Genomic DNA, 26,693 nt, shown 5'->3' with positions numbered 1-26,693 from the left:
AGTGAAAATTATAGTTTATAAAAAATTATATTGATACCGAGTCAATATGCTTGGTCCCTATGCAAATAACAGAAATTCTAAATGTTTTTAAGTAACATCAATTTTCTTATAATTTTGAATGTTGCACCTTATTGCTTAGCACATGTCAGTCAAGTTTGACCAAAATCGGTGACACCAACGTCATTCCGATCCCTCGTTAGTAACCGGCATGACTCCATTGCCAAAGGAAAAGTATGATGTACAGGGGCAAGCTGCTACTAATTTGAGGTGGAGAGCGTATATTTTAAATAAATAAATAAAATTCCAACTCCGCATTGTGACGATGTCACAATAAATAATTGCTCGTTTTTGTTTCTTTGTCTTTCAGGAAACGTTGGTTCGACACCGTTGTCTTCTGCGATTTGAATCACACTACTTATTGCGGATTCAAATGGTTCTTTAAGTTCTAAATTTATTTAAATCGTCTATTAGTTTTTAACCCGATTATTGTCGTTTCAAGAAAGCGTGTAAACGATGGATTATAGTCAAGATGGACTGATGATAATGAACGCAGAGCCCAAGCGGTTAGGAGTTGAAATTTGGTACACCGGATACGCCATGAGAATGCACACTAAGAAGGGATTTTTGGAAAGGGGGTTAAAGATTACCCTGAAGAACTACTACTACTGTACTATTTTAGATGCATTTTTGCGGAGAAACAAACATATTTTTGACCCATTTGAAACTTCTCTAATTAGTCTCGGAAGAGGGGAAACAATTCTTGCACACGGTGAAAACGGGTAAGATCGTTTATATAACTATAAAGGTTATCTTGCGTAAGTGTTTATCACACCGAATGACCAATCTAACAGAATTTAAAAATTCTTTACTCCTCTACTGTATACAATTTAGAGAATTTTTAAAATGTGTTAGATTGGACATTCGGTGTGATAAACTCTTAGGCAAGATAATCTTTATAAATAAAAATCAAATACTATAATATAATATAGTAGAAGGGTTAGAAGTACGAAATAATCTAATAATCTTAATCTTTGTTGTTTTTATTTTTTGCCGGAGTAACGCCGGGCTNTAATAGAGAGGTTGAGGCGCACGTTTTAAACGTGTAAACGTGTACGTGTGACGTTCGGCGCCGCTTTCCCGTAAGCCTAAAAGTTTGACGATGGTGTTTGGAATGTCGAGCGTGATTCCACCGACTATCCAAACACCATTGTCAAACTTTTAGGCTTACGGGAAAGCGGCGCCGAACGTCACACGTACACGTTTACACGTTTAAAACGTGCCCCTCAACCTCTCTAATATAATATAGTAGAAGGGTTAGAAGTACGAAATAATCTAATAATCTTAATCTTTGTTGTTTTTATTTTTTGCCGGAGTAACGCCGGGCTCATCTGCTAGCATTATATAATTAACCCGTTTTCTGGTATTTTATACTATATTCTTTTTAATTGTATTTAAATTTATTTGTTAATCATTGTTTTTGTTATCGTTATGTATTTTATTTGAGGTTTAAATGTTAACTAGAAGGGAGGAAATCTATTGTCTCGAGACTTTTCTAATGTGATTTGAAATAAATAAATAAATAAATTTTCAAGAGCATTGTCCAATTTAATAAAACAAAATTTCAATACAAATACTAGTTGTATCTTGCTTGCTTGCCATGTCTGCCAGCCCTTTTTTACAAAAAAAAGCATTGTCCAAGTTAAAATCGAAACTTTGAAATATTTTGCTGACAACATTAACTTAAAACATCATGCCAAATAATAATGGAACAAATAAATTTAAATGAATGTGTTGCCTTGAAATCCAGTGTTCATATCTTTATTTGAATAATTTGCAATGTCTCGTAAAACGGAATATATTTCTTTAGTTTGCGATTTCTTGATCGAATCCGAACGGGTCGAAAAATCCGCAGGAATTTTTCGGGGGTGGTCCGACCGGATATTTCAGTCTCCGTCCCTCAACACCAGGCTACCCTATCGTGGGTCAGGCCGAACACATAATGGACTTTCTAAAAGACACCCTCTTAGTGCCCTCGGGCGGAAAGGGTTTTAAAAAACAAAGTCTAATTGCCTCATTTCTCTAATTTTTTATGACCATTATCACGACGTTCATTTAATGAACGTCGTGATAACTGCTGGTCAATAATGAACTTCATTATTGGGTTGCAATTTGAAAAAATTTTAGACCTATAAATTCCCACTGTCATCTGGCCACTTCCGCCTGTCTTTCCTTAATCTCGAGAATAGAGTTAGGTAGATGTAAGACCAGACCAGATATGGAAACCGTAGGGGCAGGAGACCGAAAAGATTCAAACCGAAAGTTACGTTATATCAATTCAAAACTTTTCCCCCGAAAACTGTTAGATAGATGACCGATACTACTCCATTGCTTACGGAAAAGTATGATATACAGGGAGAAGACACTACAGTACTAATTTGAGGTGGATAGCATTGCAACCCAGTAATGTGCAGAAAAATTGCAGCCCAGCAATGTGGCAATGTTACAATAAATAATTGCTCTTTATATGGCACTTTTGTTTAACTGGTGCCGTTGTGCAGTGAACAACCTGCTCGCCTACTTGCGCCGGCCCTGCTTTCGACACTGTTGTTTATAGCAGAAATTAAGGATTTATCATGTCTTTGGGACTATATAACTGCTGCGTATCAACAACCGAATAGAAAAAAAGGCGTGGGTATGCCTTTGCTCAAATTTTATGAAAATTTCGAAAGGAAGAATAAAAAAAAGAGAAGAATGAGTATTTTAAGTATACCAGTAACCAAGCCAAGAGGAAGACATCCTCCGTAGAAAAAGGAAAGAAATACTAAAAAGTTTTTCCAAAATATTTTTTTTCTAATTAATATTTTTTATTTTATTTATATTATGTTGTATCTTATATTTCTATACTAGTTATGAATTAGCGGTCACATAAGGTGGGAAATTTATTGAATTCGCATTAAAAAGTTTTCTATCCGTTTAACTCTGCTCCCCAACATTAAATCCTGAATTCAAGTGAGGCCCACCAGTGGCCAAGCGGTCTTCGTACCCTGAACACTGGGAGATCGGTTGTAGGTTTGCGACCTCGCTCGGAAGGGCTGGCCACGTGGAGTTTTCCGGGTTTTCTCCATGTTTGTAACGCCCAAATAGGGGCCAGTTTTCTAAAAAAGACCTCCCAAAGACATCCCCCTAGGCAGATCGCCCAAGTGTTGCATTGCCATAAACTTAACAAACAAGACACTAGTAAGTACAATTTATTCAACAATTCGACACAGCATCTTAGCACTTATTACACTGTCATTATATTTCGCCTTCGATAGTTAGAAAATAATTATCAAATTTATCTCGATGATCTGCCCACTCGGTAATCCACGCTATTTGCTAACGGGATAAAATTAGATGCCATTAAAAATATATTCGTAATTTGTACTTTCTCTACCGATGACAAAGTAAGTGAAACTGGCCTTCGTTTTTATTTCCTATAATCAGATGATCCCAAAACTTCTGTTTCTACGTAATAAAAGTCATAACAGTGCTTCTTCTTAATTTATTTTGGTACTAACTTTTTGTGATGTGGTTCTCTGCCGTCGATATGGACCACACACGAACCACTAAACTGTGGTCACGAGTAGTCGTTTCCTGCCACATCTGACTGCAGAAAAACCACAAAATAAACGCAGAAAAGTGGTACTTGTGAGTTGAGTTTAATGGTTCCTACGGAACAGTTCTTCACTCGGATCACTTCCAACAGTTCCAGTACCAGAAGTTCAAGTGGATTTCCTACCTCCAGTACACAAGATGGTGCTACACGCTATAAAAACATAGGTCAATTTTATTTTCATAAATGGAAACTCTCCCATTTTAATTGCATATTATGATTGTACATCAAAAACAAAAGAATTTCATCTAAACATTTTTTCCAAAAGATGCAGTTATCGGAAATTATGAGAATTTGAAGTTTAGTTTGACGCAGTTGCCACGCAGTGCACGCGTGAATCTGTGGATTTCTGTGAAGTTCATTAATAAAAGAAAGAAAAATGCTAAAAACTCATTAGAAACTATTATTATTTGGTGAAATCAAGACGAAGATTTTGTCTTCATCACAAACTTGATTGCTTTAACACGCTATGGCATTTATCAGTTCATTATTTCAAGAAAAAGAATGATTCCAAGACTGATAAAACAGCGGGAGGTGACAGAACATCAAAAAATAAATGTAATTAGGAAAAAAAGCTAGTGCCATAAAAGGCTTAGCTTACGGCAAGATATCCGGGGTTAAAAGTGTTAACCGATAGTTGAATAGTTGATCTTTTCGGGTAATATGCAGTTATGGCACTTGATCGGCCTATGGTTGAGATCGTTTGTAATTTCTGCCTTTTTGGCTAAGATCAAATATGTAGTATCTGGTTCCTACCTTTTGTTGTGGGGACATGTCGGAGAACGCTGTTTGATCGAGTCCAATGGGTTGGTGTCTAAAGCCTTTATGGCTTATTTTTGTAACTGTGGGCACCACTTATAGGACCTTGTTCCTGATTGTCGTTACTGCGACGGCTACAGTAGGTAGAGACAACCGTCGGTAGTGTTTGGCGGGATCTTCACTGATCCCAGAAACTTTAAGAAACGATATGCAGTTCTGGCGTGAAAGAAATTTATACTGCATAAATGTGATATTTTACATCACATTTCTTTGTAAGACTGCAATATCTATTTTCCAATAAATTTTTATTTAAAAGAAAAACTATGGAAAATGTCAAATAAATACGTAAAGCAAGAAAGACTCTGGAATAAAGAAAATTACTTTAAAATTTGTTACAAAGAACTGACAGTTTCCTTTAAGTTTTGTCAACATACTCATTTCATTCAATGGAAATACAGTAGACCCCCTCTATAATACGGTAGATACGTTCCGTTTTATATAAATTTTACGATCACTCAAATACATGAGCCAATCACAGCCCGACACGTGTGCAGTTTATGGACTACGGCTATTTGAAATGTTTCCTTCCATAAAATTAATCGATTCTAGACTAATTTGACTGAACATTTCGAAAACACGTATAATTTTTTGGGAATAATCCATATAAATTATTCTATAAACAAAAATTGTAGGGTTACTTACCGAGTGTGCACCATTCGACGACGCCATTGCTTAAGCTTGTTTTCGTCGCGGAGCAGCGCATCGAACGACGGGCGCGTTTTCTGTAAGTTATTTTTCTGTGAAAAATTCGCTGAACTTTGGAGATGTCATTAATAGAAATAATTTTTATGGTCGTTAAATAATAAATGGTTTTTAGTAGATCCGCTGCTCGTTTAAACTCAACAGTTTGTACAATATCCGCTATTGGTCTAGATTCGACCAATCCCGTCGCGACAGGAATCGGCGATGTTGTTTTACCGTATTATACGAGTCTCTATTAGCGTGTTTATACGAATAGTATGGCAATTTTTTCGCCGTTTTATACGAATCCGTATTATATAAACCCGTTTTATAGGGGTCTACTGTAAATGCGTATTCTGAATTTTTCCAAATTTGAAAAAATCTATCAAGATGGTCAGAAGCAATAGCATCTGTTAAAGGCCGAATTGTTGTCCGCCTCTCTCTCTGAAGACCCAGTGTCGAATCCAGTCTGGTAGAAAAACCCCAGGAAATGGGCCTGGCCGAACCCATAATGAGGGAGATAAAAAGGCCCTCTTACTGCCTGCAAGACGGGAGAGTAAAAAAATCTCACTAATGAAATTCATTTTTCCAGTAACTATAATGGAAGATATCAGCTAGTAACTATCTAACATAATTGACCATCTTTAGAGATCTCTAATTCGTTTCTCTTACGGATGGATGTCAAAGCGGGTTTTCTGACGTGGACTCCTACCGATTCATCTATAGCAGGTGTGGCCAAACTTTTATTCCTTAAGGGCTACTTTTTTGGTAAAATATAGTCTGCGGGCGACTATAAATATGGGCAAACAATTTTAGGATTTTTATATGCGCATAACATTCATTTGCATTGTTCATCGGGATAAGTACAAACAGTATGGGTGCGTTGCACAGACAGTCTTTTATTGTAAGAATAAATTATCGAATTAAGATTTTTAAACATTAAGTGAAAGCAAATTGTTCAACTTTAGCTTCGCGGGCTACTTTCAAAACCTTTGCGGTCGACCGGTCGACCGCGGTCTACGTGTTGGCCATCCCTGATCTATAGTATGTTTCTTATAGTGTAATCTCTTGAAAATCTTATATTCAATTGTAATTTTCGAAGGCCGGATGGCCGAGCGGTCAAGGTGCAGCCCACCGCTCTGGGGGACCCGGGCTCGAATCCCGACGGGTCAAATAATTCCCAGAAATTTTTCGGGGGTGGTCCGCTCGTATTTGTCGGGTCCCGTCCCTCACACCCAGGCGCCCCATTGTGGGCCTGGCCGAACCCAAAATGGGTTCGGCTCAGTTCCTGCTTTAAGAGGCCCTCTTAGTGCCCACAGGGCGAAAAGATTTAAAATTTTTTAAAATTAGTTTCATAAAGTTTTCGGTTTTTAAGGTATTGTATAATTAGTTTTAGATAAACTCGAGAAAAGAGGGCAAATTAATGCTCAGTTTGAAAGTTCTGCCTGACAGAGGAGAGAATGCTCAAAAGCCGAATGCCCATCTCCTCTATACGTTTGTAAATACAGTAGAGCGTCGATTATCCGAATCAATTGGGGACGGGTTGTTCGGGGAAAACCCGATATTTCGGATAACCGATTATGCACGAAAAAATATATTAACCTATCCCATGTTGAAATTTTTTTCCGTTGCGTGTCGCTTCGCGTTGAATTTTCGTCGATGTCAAGCCTAACGAAGACTATTGCATCGTTAAAAATTATTATTTTTATTTTGTACAAACAAAATAAATATATTGAAAAATATAAAAACAATAAAAAATTATACTTCAGAAGTTAATTTAGTATTAAAAAGGTAAAATATTTGAGTAACCCAAGACATAGCCAAAGATTGCAGCGCCACAGCACGGGCGAAAATTTAAATTTGCCGTCTGGAATTCCTTCGGATAATTGACGTTTCGGATAATCGACGCTCTACTGTATACTGTATACGGCAAAGGCCAAATGCCTGAGGCGGTACAAACATCAGCCTACACATCTGGAGGACTCGGGATCGCATCCAGTCAGACGACGAGAACATCAGGAATCGTCTTTCACAGACCCTCGAATAATTGGACCCAGTCCCTCACCATCTGGCTGCCAACACTATGAGCCTGATCGATGGGCATATAAAAATGGCACGCTTTAATTTACTTTAGTAATATTGCATAAGATGGAAAGTGTTAAATATCTATACAGCCGACCCCCTATAACGCGGGTTCATATAATGCGGATTCGTATATCGCGGCGAAAAATTGCGACCGTATTCGTATAAAGACGCTAAAAAAGACTCATAAAATGCGGTAAAACGTCATCGCCGACTCGTGTCGCGACAGGATTGGTCGAATCTGGACCAATAGTGGACGAGCAGCCGAACTACTTACACGCTACAGAGAGTTTACGCAGGTAAGTTGAGTTCACTATCGTCTGTACAGTATATAAATTAGGTACTGTAAGTCTAATACAGTACTGTAATTTTATACATTTCTTGTAAAAAAACATTTCTTATTCAACAACCCTAAAAATTATTTCTATCAATGATGTCTCCAAAGTTCAACGAATTTTTCGAAGAAAAATAACTTATCAGAAAACGCGCCCGCCGTTTGGTGCGCTGCTCCGCGACGAAAACATGCTTAAGCAATGGCGTCGTCGAACGGTGCACACTCGGTAAGTAATCCTACAATTTTTTGTTTATAGCTAGGTTTATACGGATTATTTCCAAAAAATTATACGTGTTTTGGAAACGTTGAGTCAAATTAGTCTAGAATCAATTAATTTTATGGAAGAAAACCTTTCAAACAGCCGTAGTCCGTAAACTGCACACGTGCCAGGCTGTGATTGGCTCATGTATTTAAGGATTCCTACAACGTGAAATTCTTATAAAATGGAACGTATCTACCGCGTTATAGGGGGGTCGACTGTACTATATATATCTAGTTAAATATGCTGAAAATGCATATATTATATACTGTTAAAAATGTCTGAAGTTGATGTTAAAAAATTTAGGCCCGGATTCACGAAAGAGTCGTAAGTATCGCAACTTACGACAAACGTTCGTCATAAGTTACGATCCGACAAAATTTGGTATTGACAAAACTTGCCGTAACTGAAAACGTCATAAATAACCGGGGTGGGGAGTCGACAGAAAAATACACGACTCCTCAATTCCGACTTAGACTCTGACTCTCCATCCCTGGTAAATAGGCGTCGTTATATTACAACATACGAGTAGGTTATCAGAAAAGGGGGCATCGTACATTATGCAAGGAGCTTCGAATTCTACGATTCAATGTTCGATCAGTTCGCCACCACAAGATGACGCTGGTTGCACTCGGGGCTAACTTGGCCTTGAAAACAAGGAATGGGGTTTTGGTCAACATACGACGAAGTTGCACGGGCCAATGGACAAATATCGTTCATTAGTTTCTTTTTTATTTACAGAATAGGCTAGAAATCACAAATTTTCTGTTGTTTGAAGACCTCTTGGTGATTAGAAAAAGGGAAACCGAGACGAAAAGGGGGGCACGTACTCCAATGTATGGGAACCCCTGAATGTAAGTCAAGACAATTCATGCTGGCCGATGAGTATTTAGCTTTCTCAAACGACGAATTACATAGTTCATCGAAAATTTATGGTTTATTTTCGTCTGTCGATGGAAGACATTTCGTTTACTGAATTAATTTGATACTATCGAATATCGAGGGAAACGATTTTAGTTTAATTGAGGAACTGAAACCTCGTTCGGGAAGACATACATGTCATGTATAGCATGCTATTAACTTAATTATATTAAAAACAGAATTGTTATAATCAATTATAGAAATTTTACTAGCTTTTTCTTTTTGAAACACTTTTGTAATCTTTCTCCATTTACGTCGAACTTCATCTATGCTTCTACGTACCGTACTGTACATTACTATTATTATTCGCTTCTTTGCAAATTAGGACTAATCTCTAATAATTATATTTTCCGTGAAAATAATAATTGGATCTAGCCTCTCTTCTATTATTATTTTTTCTTTCTTTTTTTTTTTTATTCCGTCTATCAGCATCTGTATTTCGGAAGAAGTAAAGTGACGCCTTCTTTTTCTCTTTTATCACCGAAGGTAATATCGGAGACATCTTACGCCATTTGAAAGTTCCCGAATTACAATTTCTTTTTTAAAACTCTTTCCGCCCTGTGGGCACTAAGAGGGTCTCTTATAGTAAGCCCATTATGAGTTCGGCCAGGCCCACAATGGGGCGGCCGAGTGGTGAGGGATGGGGGCCGATATATCCGGACAGACCACCCCGAAAAATTCCTGGGAATTTTTAACCCGTCCGGATTCGATTCCTGGTCCCCCAGAACGGTGGGTTGCCATCTTGACCGCTCGGGCATCTGGCCGTTTTTTCTGGATTATACTGTACTGTATTACTATTGGACGAAACAGTATACTTTCAACATCAGATCACATTTTGTCGTAAATAGTAAATCTGGTTACGGCGAGCTTCGTGAATTACAGATACGATATGTCGTAAAATTTGTCGTTATTAATTAACGACGTGGCGATAATATGACGTTTAACCAACGACACTTTCGCGAATCCGGGTCTTACTTCTTAATTTGTACGAAGACATTATTAATATTAAATTATAACTTTAATTAATAAAGTTTTTACTGAATATTCATTGAAAATTCAATTCATTTAATTTAATGGAATCACAATGAATTATAATTTCATCAAATTACAACGAATTGAATTTTCTTAGAGGAACACAATATAATTTCCAAGTTTTGAAGTTTATATGAAGTCATATCGTTCATCTTTTAAATAATAAATTGTTTTATATAAGATTTCGATAAGTGATAAAATTATAAGCGATAACGCGAATTAATTAAGAGTTATGGATAATTAATACAGTAGCAGCCATATTGTTGTTAACCATAGCATTTCTCGTAAATTATTATCAGATGTATTTTATATATAACAATATTGTAATATTTGTTCCTTAAACTAATGTTGCACGCAAAGTTTTCTAAATAATAACGGAAAAAAAAAAAAGAAAATACCATTCCCAGTTCGTTGACACGACGCTTTCTTCCCATTGGTTAAAAATTCTGCATTTGTTAATAAATAAAGATATCATCCGTAAGTGTAAACGTAAACGTCATAAAATGTTTGGTTCTGGCTAATCGGCATTCGATACGTCCGAAATTATTTTACTTCTCATTTTAAGGAATAAAAATTTATTAATCCCGCAGTCGAACAACTTCCGATCGGTTTCTGTTTCGGTACAAGGCTATTAACATTCAAGTATTTTGGATATTTACTTGGTATATTTGCAAATTTCTACGATTTATTAAACCAAATCCACATCATGGATTCGAAAGCAAACGAAATAAGTCAAACAAGAGGACGTGGAGTTAAAGAGAGACCCGATTTACGTCGTCCACAGCATTTTGCAATGTGTGAACAACAAGAGTTGAATCCATTTGGTGGAGGTGATAGACCATCTTCCGTGAAAGACAACACGAATTGGACGAACGAAACCAAGCCAGGTACTAATATATAACACCATTGCTAAATTAATCCTTATTCATAGATTGATTATTACGTGTAAGTTTATTTTCCTTTGTATCTACACAACATCTTTGATCAAGTCTTGTAAGTTACACTATACAAAATGCATTAATTAGAATTCATTAGACTGAATTAATTCATTCAGCTGATGATAAACTGCTTTAAAAGCATCTGGTTAATCTTCTAAAATAACTGATGTAAAGTAATAACATAACATTTATATACATTTAATTATCAACTATAATTAATAAAGCATTTATTTCCCAATATGGTTTTGTACAGATATTAAAATAGATGAATACCAAATGTCTTCACTCAGAAAATGAACAATTTGGTTGTACTATACTGTACATTTGTATATTTTCAATGCTTTATAAATGTTATTGCTAATCCTTTAAAAATTACTTATATACTTTTAAAATTATACATTTTAAGTTACATTTTATTTGTATATAAGTGAAAAAAATATATTACAAAAAGTAATTGTTATTCTATTATCAAATGATTAAGTGATAATTTTTTCTAAATTTAACATAGAAGTATACGGTTATTGCTTCTTCAATTTATTATATTTCTGTTAACTTATAAATATAACAACTACCTTTTATTATTTATATTAAGGGAAGTACATAATATTAGAAAATATTTTAATTATTTAACAAAATTTACAAAAGTAATTTTGTTCCATATGGAAGAAAATCATTTATGTCGAATGATTTCTTTTCCATATAGGAACATATATGCAATAACATAAAATATTTTGTGACAAAATGATAAAATATTTTATGGAAATTTTATAGAAAGAGAAACCAATGATTTGTAAAATAAATGCATTCATTAAAAAATCCTAAAGTTTTTTTTAGACAAATGTAATGAATTTTGGTGTCGGCAAAATTTGTTGCTGATATTGAATCGTATTCGTCAAGCTGCACGTTTGTATTGTTTAAAGACAAAATATTTATATTCGTTACATCTGAAATAAATTCTAAAAAAGAGTAGCTTTAACTAGACCAAAATGTTACGTCATTTTGAAATATTTGTCATTAACATATATATATGTGTTAATATGATATACTACAGATGTTTTATAACATAGATGATTAAAAAGCTTTTAAAAAGTATATTTATAAAACTTTATTGCCATTTGTATATAATTTTAATTTAAACAAAATATATTTCAATTGTTTATCTTCATCAGTATTCCATTGTTTTTTTATACATTTCTCAACATATATGTTAAAAAATATAAATTAGGTCTTATACTTTTTTCTGAAAATTTGTTATTTAAAATATTAAATTGAATTTTCTTATGTTATTAAGTCTCATGGAGCTATATTGAAAAGTGCTACTTTCTCTATTTATTATTAAATGGTAAATACAATTAGAAAAATATTCTTATTGCAAATAAGAATATTATGAAATTATCTACAATGATTTTGTCATTTTACATACATATAATTATTTCATTAAATCATTTAAATTATTTTCATACCAAATACACTATATATTTCATAAAATATCATTTGAAATGATCAATCTACTTATCAGTAAATTTTGTTTTGAGTTTTTATTTAATATTTGATCTTTTGTCATCTGTTGGTTTCATTATGTATATAAAGCAGTTTAATTTGTTAGCATTATTCCTGCTTGCAACAGCATATAAATCAACTATTTTTGCATAAATATTTGTTAATATAGAATCACTTAAATCAAAATTCAGTTTATATTCTAATTTTATAAACCATCAAAATGGCAATTGCACAGATAATAATTAATTCTAATTGATATTTACATTAGGTTTATTAATGCGTGTTTTTCATGTAGCTAACCAAATACTGGTTATTTGAATGTTATTTTATGTCATCTCTTCCTATTTATATTGTTTCTTGAAGAAAATTTTGTTTAACTGTTGGAAAATGGCATTATTGACAGCTTATTAGTTTCTTTGACCAAAACACTAAATTACCTGACAAATTGTCTTTTTAAAGATAAAACTGGAAGATGAGGATACACAAACACCTCCAGAAAAGTTGTTTTAGATGAAATGAAACTGATTAACATTCAAAAAACTGCCTTTAAACTGTATCTTACTGTTGTTGGTAAGCTTCTGATCTCTGTCTGGAATTTACTTGTGTAATATGTGTGAAATCTGTAAATATCTTATATTAAAAATTGATATTGTTCTCTAGAGAAAATTTAATTGTCTTTAGAGAAAAATTCTCTTATTAAGCTTTTAAGTGTTAAAAGTATGGATAAAAGCTAATTTCTGTATTTTCATTAAAAAAATTGAAATAAAATTTCGTTAAAAAGTCTATTATAATACTGATTTACAGATAAANTAAATCTTGTGCTTAAATTATTATTAGAATTTCTTTGCCAGTTCAAAAATAGAATTCTTAAAGAAAGAAGATTTAAAAATTCTATTTTTGATTTTATAAAGAAATTCTTATAATTTCAACTAGTGATGGAATCTAAAGCTCCAAAAAATTTTTCTTTCAATAAATAATAGTCTTCTGAATAAAGGTTAATATTTGATATTTTTTCCAGCTTTATGAGTTTATTTTTAGTTTATAACTTTCACTCATAGTAACAACAATCTGAAGACTATTTTAATTACTAACTAATATAGCTTATTATATGGACAATTAGCTGTTTATAATTATTTTGAAATGAATAAGATGTAATAAAGTTTTGAAACTATATATCAATGATATATTGTATTCAGGAGCTATGATAATAAATAAATGATCTAGGAAACCATGTTAACTAAGTTTTTTATTAAATCATTTGAAAGCTGTTAGTACTATATGTCAGTTATATGCAAATGACTGACATATTGTACTTTACAACTATATTCTTTTTGACTGTGCTTTTTTTAGTATACTGTAAAAATACTAAATACAATAATACCCATTTTTTTCATGGGTGATTATTGGAGTAAAAAAATAAACATATTGACATAAAGGAAAAAAAAAAACATGATTCCAAATAAGACATAAACCAATTAAATTAGAATATCATGACAAATATACAAAAAATAATCTGAATGAAGTACTTAAATTACTTGCTTTGCTGATTTGCTTTAATTAACTTCATAAATTTCAATATCTGTAATGTTGAACATTAATAATGATATTAGCTAGTATTAATTTTTCCAACTTCAATATTGCAAAATATTTATATCAATAGTTGATTATTTGATATTATTATACAGCAATAATATACCAGTGTTTAGGCCGACTATTACAGTTTATCTCACAATACAAGTTAAATGGGTAATTATTACAAGAAGAATATTTACATGGGCGATTTTATTACAGGAAATACAGTATGTGATAAAATCATCAATATATATTTATTAATTTGCATGCAATCAATGGCAGTACAAAATGTTAGCTCTATAACTAAATGCAAAGCTTTCTAAGAATTTTAATTTGAATATTTGCTGAAACAATTCTGATTCTAAATTTAGATTAATTATGCAATTCAATAAATATGTTTTCAAGATGATATTAAGTTCTTAACAATTTAATGTAGCATAATAGATGTATTTATATATCTCTTCTATGTTCATTTATTCTTAGAGATGTTTGCACTTGAGATTTTTAATATGGTTATTGTAATGAAAGTTTTTTTTCAGTTTTTGAATTTAAATGCAAATATGGTAGTTTTTCTTTTTAATATTTTTTATTATTGAAGGAAAAGAAGTATATTCTGACATTTCTTAACTGATAAATGTAGTTATTTAAAAACTAAGAATACAACTATACTGATGATATTTATTCTTTAAATTAAGAATATTATTTTAGTTATTTGAATTTTTTGTCATTTTGAATAAAAAATTTCACTTCTAAATTGGAAATAACATTCAGAATAGTCAAATTATTTTGCCAATTGCTTGGTTTGTTATAATAATTTTTTCTTCAACAATGAATTATTGGATTCTGAATTCTAAATTGTTCGTTTATTCTTAATGATTTATGATGTTTTACTCTATTGTGGTAGACTGTGATAGCATTTCATAAAAAAATATTTTAGCAATTTAAAATGAACAATATTTAACTATAATAATCTTATTTAAATTTAATCAAATAATTTTAATTAGTACCAAAAAATGAATCTTTTAGAATGGTTCCATTTATGATCTTTACAAAAAAAGATAACTGAATACATTTGGTTAAGGGGGGATAGCAGGAATCCTGACAGTCCAGGATTCTTTTGATGTTGAAGCTATTTTTGGTGATTGATTTTTGTTTTGTTCTGTCTTGACTTCTCTGGAATAAATTTAGCAGGTATTTTAATATTTGCAAACATTGTTTTTATCTAGTTTATATCTGCATTTGATATATCCTGAAAATTATTCAGTCCACATTCATTTAAATTTACTTATCTTTACTGAAAAGGAAATTTTTAATAAAATTTTACTTTATGTTTATGCAGTTATACAGATTCAAGTTTTTTTATTTATTTTTATTTTTATTAATATTCACTTATAATGCTCTTTTCAAATTACATTTTATGTGAATTTATTTAATTTTATTGGAAATTTAAGATTTATTTTTTAAATTTTGTTTTCATATTTCTGGAAAATAGAGGAAAAAATAAGAATCACGAATTCCATTCATAATAAATATTATATAATAGAAGTATTTGTCAGTATATTATGCCGTTTATTACTTATACTATTTTTCATAATATTTATAATTATAATCATAAAATAATTTTTTAATTTTGTTTTCGTCATATGTCAATAAAATATTAATATTCAATAATCAATCATTAATTCTTGATAAACTATAGATTACTCAATGAAAAATTTGCATTGTAAATTTCTATTTTTGATAAACAAAAGAAAATGTATTTTATAATTTGAGTATATTCACTATAATTACCATCTTTTTGTATGTAAACCCATTATTACTTAAACTTGCAGAAAATTGCTAAAACACAAAAAAAAAAAAAAAAAAAAATGCATAATCTGTCCACTGTATATCCTGACCTATGGGAAGAGCCATTGCTTTATAGGCATTTCATAGTTGCAATTTAAAATGATGTGTAACTCATCCTATCACATAATTTAAAAAAAACTGGAATGTGGTTTATCTTTTAAACACAGATAACCTGTGAATTGTAATGTTACTATTTTAATAATTCAATTTGGAAGAGAACATCTTAATGCAATTTTAAAAGTTACAAATCAACTTAATGCAGTTTTAAATATTTTTAATTACAGGAGGAAGAAAACTAATACATACATACTGTATATCCCAATTGTCAGTCTAATTCAAGTATGGATTGCTTTACAATCATTTGATCAATTATTATAAATTTTACAAAATATATATATACTGTATTATTACTGGATTAGATATATAGTATTTCTGGGTATAATTTTGTGACTAACATTGCCAATTAAATATAAACAAAGATTGTAAAATTAAATTTTGATAACATAAGATACTAGAATTTGCAGAATATAACTATTTTATAATCATTAATTCATAAAATCTTCTCATTATATAATTCTTATCTTCTTATTCAAATTATTATTATATATTCATTTTTATTCTTAATCAAAATTATTGTAAAAATATTTTGAATTAAACATTTTCCTCTAATGTGACACTGTTTTTTCATTGGAATGTTTATAGAAATATGCATCTAAATCAATTCTAAGAATCTTAATAGTGAATATGTCTGCAACATAATTCATATTCAAAATAAATTTGATATTTTGTTAATGTCTAGATTGTAAACTTCTAAGTGTTTAGATATTTAATCATCATATATTAATTAGCAATCTCTCCTTAAAAATTTTGTAGAAAGTCTGTTAATCTTAGTCTGATTTTAATTGTGAATTAGCAATAATTAAAAGTACTGGATACTTAAATAATGAATTTATTCATTTATATGGAAAACTTTGTCAATGACTGATGCAAAAAAGTAGATCTAATGTTCTCTCTATACATAAAGAAAAAATTATCATTGCTTTTAGGAAGCAAAATATAGTACTGTACATGCTCTCTAATCCAAACCAATTTTGTTTGTTTTTCTGTTATATGTTCCAGTCAAAAACAAAAAGAAATCATAAATTGTGTTTTAAAAACATGGCTAATTTTTAATACTAATATTACTACATATTTTTACATATTCCAAATATAGTATAAAAATTTTTTAAATACATGTATTTGTCTGCAGATTACCTGAGCATTCTTTTCTTTTCATATTTAATCTCACTAATTAAATTTTTAACTAATCTGAATAACCCTATACAATAATTAGTTTGAATTAACAAGTACACTTTATATACAGTAAAATCTTTTCAAACCAGAACCTTAATAAAACCAAAACATTCCTAAACAGGAAGAATTCTTCAGAATGCAGCAATTTTTTTTTTGTTAAAAAATCCTGTTCAGAACAGTAATCTGCCAAACCAGAAAAAGTATTCTGTACCATGTGAGTGTGGTTTATATAGATTTTACTGTTCTGTATATATTTTGTATGGTACTTTTGGCTGGTAGTTGTAAAATGTATCAAAGCTGCTTATTTTCTTGATGGGAATAAATATCAATTTGAAATATGCTGATATAGATATGTTTAACACAAATATAATATTTATATATATTATTTACTTTTCTAATCTATAAATTAAGAAAATAAACTAAATATGTCAATCTAAAATTAATAAAACATTATCACAAAATTTCTAAGATGTATTTATATATCTCTTCTATGTTCATTTATTCTTAGAGATGTTTGCACTTGAGATTTTTAATATGGTTATTGTAATGAAAGTTTTTTTTCAGTTTTTGAATTTAAATGCAAATATGGTAGTTTTTCTTTTTAATATTTTTTATTATTGAAGGAAAAGAAGTATATTCTGACATTTCTTAACTGATAAATGTAGTTATTTAAAAACTAAGAATACAACTATACTGATGATATTTATTCTTTAAATTAAGAATATTATTTTAGTTATTTGAATTTTTTGTCATTTTGAATAAAAAATTTCACTTCTAAATTGGAAATAACATTCAGAATAGTCAAATTATTTTGCCAATTGCTTGGTTTGTTATAATAATTTTTTCTTCAACAATGAATTATTGGATTCTGAATTCTAAATTGTTCGTTTATTCTTAATGATTTATGATGTTTTACTCTATTGTGGTNGATTGATGATGATGGTGATAAACACTTCATAGCTCAATCTATTCATTTTTACAAATTAAGTTCATTAATGGTTTGAATAGTAATAAACAGCTTATATTTGTTGAATTTATATATCAGCTTTTGCTTTTGAATGAATATTTAATGTAGAATAAAGTTTTCATTAATTAGGTTCCAAAATATGTATTTCCAGAACAATCATTTAGCATTTGGCTGATTAACATTCTAATGGATCAGGTTTACTGTCCAAAATTGTAACAAGACATGAATTATGATACTATAAAATTTATAATAAAATTAACTTTATGTTATTACAAAAGTTGCTTCTAGCCCTTGATATAATAATATCAATTAAATTAAAATATCCACATCAGAGATTAAAGTGAAAAAAATTTAAATTTTTTTCACTTTAATCTCTGAGCGTTTGTGCCCATCATTTGGTCTGATAAGCCCTCACTATTATCTGCCTCACGGTTGTGGATATTTTAATTTAATTGATATTATAACTTTATGTTGTACGACAATCTGGCTGTCAGTTCGTGGTATAGTTGTCAACTGTTATAACGCTCATTTGGATATATTGTATCTTTTTTCCAAATATAATAGTACTTTAGTTTATAATTTTTAAAAATTGGTTGTCATTGACTTTCTACTGGCAAAGAAATATCTTATTTTATTAGTAGTGCAAAACATATATACTCTCTACATGTTTTGTGCTACTGATAGAGACCTCTTATGGTAAAATAGTGAACTTTGTAGTTACAAACAACAGAGTTATGACTGAGCTAATATGACAAATTAGGTGAATTTTTCCTCTGGAATAAAGAAACGAAATATTGTAGCATGGTAGGATGTAATACTTCTTTTACAGTAATACCATAGTGGTATTTTTTTTCCCCAAATGAAAAAAGACCCAGTTAGAAGAAAGGCATAGATGTATGTAGGCTTTACTTTTATTTGTCTGTCTTCATTAATTATAAAAGCATTTCTAAGTTTTGATGGATATTTTATTTCTAATAAATAATAATGTCTGTTACTGTCTCTGATAATGCCATGGCATTTCTGGGCAATGCACTCTTCATTGAGCAGATAATATCTGTAGAGTTTTCTATTAGTATATTATGTTTGGATCAGCTGGAGATGTGCTGGTTTGTTTTCCTATATCTTTTTCTTGTTCCAAAAATTCTGACTAAGCCTTATTGCTTGTTTGTATTCTTCCTTTTTTAAAGTTGCTGATTTATTCCAAGTTTGCGATAAACTTGTTCTTGGTTTTTTTAAATTCTTCTTTACTAATAAAAAACGTAAGACATGCTACATGCTTCCATCTATCAAGAAGTCCAGCTCTGCATGAGCAAAAGGTATTAATCATTTTCCATTGGTCATTAAGCTGAAAAAATAATATATTACCTTTGAGTTAATATGTTTATGTTGATTCTTTTATCAGTTCCCTTATGTTCTATGTTGATGACAGCAAATCTTGCATGTACTTTCTTCTTTTGCAATAAACATTAAAATTTTTTACATTAATATTTTTATTTTAATTAAAAAATGTTCAAAGGAGATGTAATATAGATGATTAATTTTCTTTTGGGCAACTTGTACTAGGATTTGTTAGCTAGATTTATGTATATTATATGCATTTGTGGAATATATTTACCAAAAGCTGTATATTTTTGAATGTTTTGAGTAACATTATGAAAATGGCCTGTTTATTTTAATTTTTCTCTGCTCTAATGGATTTTCTACAAAAAAATCATCTTCAAAAATGACAGGAAATAAAATTATTTCTTACATAGGTATAATTGACATGGTTTTAAGTACACGTGTTTGTAACTACATTTTTGAAATTTCTACCTCGAGGGTGCTTTACTGTATCGCATCTGATTTAGGCAGGAAGTGTATTCTGTGAAATACAACCCACAAAAATGTAAATCAGCATAAAGATTGTAAATAGGCAAAACAGGTGATTAGGTTCACTCATTTGGTTTGTTTCCCAAAAAGCGCAATATAACAAGGGATTACTACAATACCGTAGTGTACTTGAATCAAATCAAGATCTGTGATAAAAATCTTATGAACTTATCTCTGTCATAGATATTTCAGGTCCACTTGTCAACCAGTAAAATTTATATCTTTTTTTTTCATGCAATGAAAATGGATCTTTGCTGGTTAAATTCTTATTATAGGGATCTTACAACCCCTGTAAAAAATTATGAAATCATTTCATCATGAGTGTGTTTTTACAGTGTTTTAAACATGTAGCAAAAAAATAAAACAAGCAATTGGCACAAAATAATTTTCTAATAATAGTCAGACATTTTGCCTATATTAAGAATAATTTTTAAACAATTAGCATAACATTATACAAATTAAATACATAAACTTTTTTAACATCATGTAGAGAAAAAATATATGGAATTACCTTATATTTAACATATTTTAAAACATTGCATGCTATATTGTTCAATATGCGAATATTAAGTTTGAATATAAAGTGAATACTTGTATCTAGCTACTTAAATACTTTAATCTTCTGTTAATGTAACAAAATCATGGTATCTAGAAGGGAATTAGCAATAAAAACAAATAGAAATATTCTAAAATTCTTTAAGAAAGGCAATTCAACAAGGATCGTTGCAAAAGATGTGTGTTGTTCATTCAGCTGTATCTAAACTTTGATGCAAATATAAACAAACTGAGAATAATATAAAAGGAAACGCGTGTCAACAACAGAAGACAAAAGTGTCAGGATAGGAAACTAAAAGCAATATGTCTTGAAAATAGAAAATGTCCAACAAAAGAGATGAATAGGAAATGAAAAGAAGCAGGTGTTGTTAGCTGTGAGAGAACAGTGAGAAATCATTTGAAAGAAATAGGGTTTTTATATACTAAAGCAAAACAAAAACCATCATTGAGATTGAAACATAAAGCTGTGGTCATACCTTACAATTTCCAGCCATACAGGCAACTGCAATTGTGATGGCTATTCTTGTTAACTAATAAACTGCCTCAAAAACCGGTGTAACTGCAACCACAACTAGGAACAAAAAGTTTGTTCTACTTGCACCAATTACAAATGCGCATCCAATCAGCAGACGCCTTTGTGCCATGTCATATGATGGCAACATTGAAAATAGTTCATCACGACGGAAAGTAAGAGGATTGATATTTTTACAGAATTGAGATTGATCGAACTTATTCAGGCTCACGAATGCTTGTGGGATTTTAATTTTTTGTTTTATCGAAGGTTTTATCTCTTCATGTATTCTCACCAGCGCTAACAAAATGATTGCCTTTTTTTCTTTTATTCATTGCAGAAAACAAACTGCTTGTCATGTTAATAAGAAAAGTGGCTAAAATTCCATAAATACTCAGAAGTAGAATATAAAATGTCAGTAAACTCACGAAAGTAGTCAAAAACAAGCAACTGTAATTTTATTGGTTTATTATAGGGTCACATGTTTCCAAGTTGCAACACCAGTGAATAATGTGACCATGAGAAGATGCACGCAACTCATGCTTGTTGTAGTTGCGGTTGCCTGTGCTGGAGATTGCATGGTGTGACCACAGCTTAAGAAAACAAAGTTACACTGGGTCAAAGAAAGTAACCCTGGACTGTAGATGACTGGATGAAAGTGATATTCAGAGATGAGTCACAAATTTGCATGGTTGTGATGAAGATACTAAAATTTTCATCTGACACTGTTCTAATGAAGCTTGTAAGGATGACTGCCTAAAGAAAATGATAAAATTTCCTACCTCAGTTATTATTTGGAGTTGTATCATATCAGATAAAGGACTAGGTGAGCTGGTCATTATTACATGCCTAGATATATGTTGACATTTTGGAGAACTTTCTTATTCCATCTATTGAAAATATGTTTGCTGGTAGTGGTGGTGGCATTTTCCAAGATGAAAATGCATCTTGTCACAGAACTTGAACTGTTAAAAATTTTCTTTATCAACAATATATCAACACTATAAATTTAATGAGTAAACAGATCTCAACCTTATAGAAAGTGTGGTAGAAATTAAAGAAATTGGTGCAGGACAAAGCTTTATGCTGCAAATTAGATCTCTTGACTGCTATTATGGAAAGCTATCAATTTACAAATATATTTTTTTTTTGTTAGTGCCTGAAATAATTAAGACTGTGTCATAAAAGCTGAAAGTGAACAACAAAGTATTAATTAAATTATTTAAGTTGACTGATTTTCATAATTTTTTCTTTGGATTTACATTATTCCAGAATTTTTTCCTATATGTAAAATTTAAAAAATTATGTTTTAAATAATTGAAATAACATAAATTAATCATATTTAAAATTATCAAAAGGTTTGACTATTATTAAAAAAGTATTTTGGATTAATTGCTTGTTTTGTGTATTTGCTACATGCTTTAAAAAACTGCAAAAACATCTTTACAATGAAACAATTCCATAATTTTTGCTTGGGGTTGTACAATCACTAACTCACTATTGTATCATTTGACGAATAGCTATTAAGAATAAATATCTAAAATGTTGACAATTTTTTGTTTGCAATAATGTCTACTCTGATGATCTGTATCAGATTTTAGTATTTAAGCTTCTTTTTGTATTTAAGTATTTAAGCTTCTTTTGTATCCACAAGTTACCAGAACATGTTTTTGAATTCTGCCACTTGAGGGTGTACGTCTTTGCAGCCATTAATTAAGATACTGCTAGTTGTTAGTGTAGGCCTGCAATTTTTAGTTTTTTGTTGGCGACATGTCTTTTAAAACCAGTTCAGGTAGATATTATTCATTGGTTGGCTACCATAATAGCTAAAGAGTTCTTTACAAGTGGTTTAAAGCTGTATGTGATACACACAAAAACATGATGCATCAAGATTGTTTATGTATTCAACTGTTCCAGTTACATTCATTTCCACGTGATGAAAATTTAAGAAGAGAATGGATAACCAGCCATGCATGTTCATCCAGCTAGATCAGTGGTTTTTAACTTTTTTATACTTCCGGCCCACCAAATATTTTATAATTTTTTGTGACCCCCATTTTTTTAAATAATTTATATTTGTTAAATTATCTATAATAGATTTTTTTTTATTATTGCTTTATTTGAATCCATCTTTGTAATTTCATTTTCATTAGCCTCAATTTTGTTATACATATTAAAAATATTAGATTGAGGTCCTTGCATAGATAGATTCAATTGATTTAGAATTGTAAAAATATACTCCAGATATGACAGTTTAGCAACCCAATTATTGTCATCAAAATAGCTTGATAGGCTGGATTTTTTATCTTTTAAAAAAAAGTTCAACTTCCAGTCTCAATTCAAATAAACGAGTAAAGATTTTTCCTTGTGAGAGCCATCTCACTTCTGTGTGAAATAGGAGAGAAGTATTATCTGTGCCAACTTCTTCACAAAAAATTGAAAATAATCTTGAATTTATTGCATTTCCTTTTATGAAATTTATAATTTTTACTGAAATCATCATAACTTTGTTCAGTTCCGTACTCATTTCCTTGGAAGCTCATTGTTCCCTATGAATGAAACAATGAGTAGTTATTATATTTGCATGCAGAATACGTTTTATTCTTGATGTAACACCCTTATAACAGTCAGTCAGAGAGGCATCACCATCTGTGCAAATTCCAACACAGTTTTTCCAGAGTAAGCCATTAGTATTCAGAAATGAATCAATTTTGTTAAATATATTTTCACCTGTTGTATCTGTTTCTAAATGTATGCAAAAGAGAAATTCTTCAGATATATCCATTTTTATATAATCAATAAATTGCTTGTATCCTATTGCATTTTTCACTGTATCATCATTGGAACTTTCACTAGTATTTTCTTCACTGTATTTTCTTTTTTGAAGGTCCTGATCTGCAATTACTTACATTAAAAAATTTTTTAATGTTTCTTTCTGTTTTTTGCTCAATTTTATGGGCTAATTATAAATAATTAAAACTAAAGACACAATATAAGAAAGAAATGCACTATTATTCAATCCAAAGTCAATGCTAAAACTAAACTAAAACTAAAACACCCACAACATGTCATAAAAATTTTGCATATCTTTTGCAAAAACATTTAATTTTCAAAACCTATTACTAAGCCTACTATTTATTCTAATTATTTTTAAAATTCCAAGTATTAATAGTTTCTTAGAATTACTTTGGAAGTAATGAAGTAAATACTGCAATGCAAGTAGCATATTTGCATTTATTTCTTCTGTACTAACAAAATTATATATAGGAAGAAATAAATAAAAAACACTAAATATGAAAACTTTTTTATTTCACTTTTCAATATGATATTTGGTTATACATGAATTTTCTTTTTATTATATTCTGAAGGAAATTTTGCATAATTTGGTGGGCCCAACAAACTTCTTATGGACCCCCAGGGGGCCACAGCCCCCTGTTAAGAAACACTGAGCTAGATAAATAACTTTGGACCTGTATGTCTAATGATAGCAAACAGAATGGTTACTTGCAGATAGGGTTTGTGATGACTCAAAATTTATTTTAAATTGTCACAAAACATTTGTGTCCTTATCAATTAAAATTTCACCTACTTATAATTATTTTTCAAGTGGTAAAAAGTCTAAGACTCCTATAATTAAGCACTACTTGGTAATCATAGGCTTTACTTTTAATAAGATATTTATAGCTGGATATTCCAAAGGTGGCCCATTCTCTTGTGTTATTATTCCACGATTTTGTAGTACTAATTGGTGAAAATAACTGTCCATTGAAAATAAATGAGAAAATACAAGTTTGTAGAAGAAACTATGTAAAAATCCTAAAACTTTGCATTAGACTTAATTCTATGATATTCTGTGAATATTTTGGTCTACTTTATGAATTAAATGGAATATAAATATTTCCTGATAGCTAATAACAGTGGAATATTAGTAAAATTATAAAAGTCAATTTTCAGCTAACTGACACTAACTGTGCCATTTTTTGTTTGAAGCCAATTTTGCCAATTATTAATATTTCCTAGAGAGAAAAAATTAAATAAAGTAAAATTAAGAAAAACCTAAATCCTATTAAGTTTTTATCAGTTTTAAGATATTTTCCAATCATGCAAGTAGCATGCTGTTTTTTTGTAAGAAAAAAATTTTAAACTTGTGTAAAAACAATTGAAAATATTCTTTATAATTTAAAATATAAAACTCCTTATTAATTACTAACAAAATAGTTGCTATGAATGAATTTCTGTTAGTCATTTCAAAATCAATTATATTCTCAATTGTATAGTTATGCAGTTTTGACTTTTCCTCACACAGTATGATTCCTATATATGAATATTAGAATTTTAACACAGTGAGCTGTTTTCTTTTTGTTCTAATTCAATGTAATATATTTGTATAACTTAATGGATTTTATAGATTCTATTGATGATTACAAGTTTATTTTACTTATTTTCTTATTATTTTAAGTAAGTTGTTATCTAGCATTCGTTTATATAATGAGGATAAGAAAACTTCATATTTCTTTCTCAGGTGATATTCACTTTTCTCATTTTGTATTAGTTCATAAGTTTCATAAAACCTTTCACTCTTTTTCTAGCAGTTTCGTAATCCATAAGAGAACAAATGTTTTCAGCTATTTTAAGTGGCCTTCTTCAAAGTTGCTGATAATAAGATTAACAAGATGACTGAAAAACTGAACAGAAATAGAGAAATTAAAGCGTTTTAAAATTTGATTATCTGCCAAATTGAAAGTGTAGGAACTGGAAGTTGCATAATTTGTAAAGGCAAACTAGCCATTATAGTTAAGTACAAAGTAAGCACAAAGTAACTAATACATTTCTAGCATTTCTTCAATTCTGTCCACTGTTGTTTTTAACCTGGTACCATATTGTTATATGCTTATTGATTTTTTTTTTATTTGTGTAATTCAGTTTGTTTTCTATTTAGCTTCTGTTTGAAGCTTGGACTCTTGCTGAATCAAACCACTTTAAAAAAAGACGATAATGAGCAATGTCCTATAGTGTTTATGTATAAAATTTATGTAATAAAAATTATTTAACAGTTACTTGTTTGCCTGCTTTTATAGGGATTTAGGGCCCTTATGAATTAGATCCAAATGCCAACTGAACAGTATTTAGTATCCAAGATCAAATGAAATGTACCAGTCTGTTAATCCTAAAGGACTTTAATGATACTTTTGTTTCTGATCCTATGCTCTTATTTCTTTTATTGTTTATTCATAATAAAAGGCAATAAAAATATTTCAAAATAGGAAAGAAAGATTGCATAATGTGAAAAAAAAAAAATTGTTTCATAATGCATCATTTCTGATTTTAATTGTGTTCATATTTTTTCCAAAAAATCATTTATGGTAGCTGCTATTTCGTTGTGAATGTGTCTCTTTAATCCGATTTTCAGTTCGGTAGACTATCATTTACAGCTTTCTGGTTAGGAACTTCTTTTATTGGTTTGTCAAATGCATTTAGGACTTATTTGTATTTTAAGTCCCTCTTCAGTAGAAACTCAGATTCTGTTTTCTAAAAAATTCCGGTGTATAATTGGTAACGTTGGAAAGAGTTTAAAAATACAGGCATTTAAAAACACTTCAAATACATATTCACATTAATACGGTGCAATTTTTACAATTGTTCATAAAAACTTTTATAATTACAACTTTTAAAAAATGCGTATGTTCTCCATTGAACATATGCATTTTTTAAAAGTTGTAATTATAAAGGTTTTTATGAACAATTGTAAAAATTGCACCGTATTAATGTGAATATGTATTTGAAGTGTTTTTAAATGGCTGTATTTTTAAACTCTTTCCAACGTTACCAATTATACACCGGGGTTTTTTAGAAAACAGAA

The sequence above is a fragment of the Centruroides sculpturatus genome, unplaced genomic scaffold (assembly GCF_000671375.1).
Source record: "Centruroides sculpturatus isolate CEXI.00-Female unplaced genomic scaffold, Cexi_2.0 scaffold465, whole genome shotgun sequence".
Lineage (NCBI taxonomy): Eukaryota > Metazoa > Arthropoda > Arachnida > Scorpiones > Buthidae > Centruroides > Centruroides sculpturatus.
Note: the sequence above shows the minus strand (reverse complement) of the source record.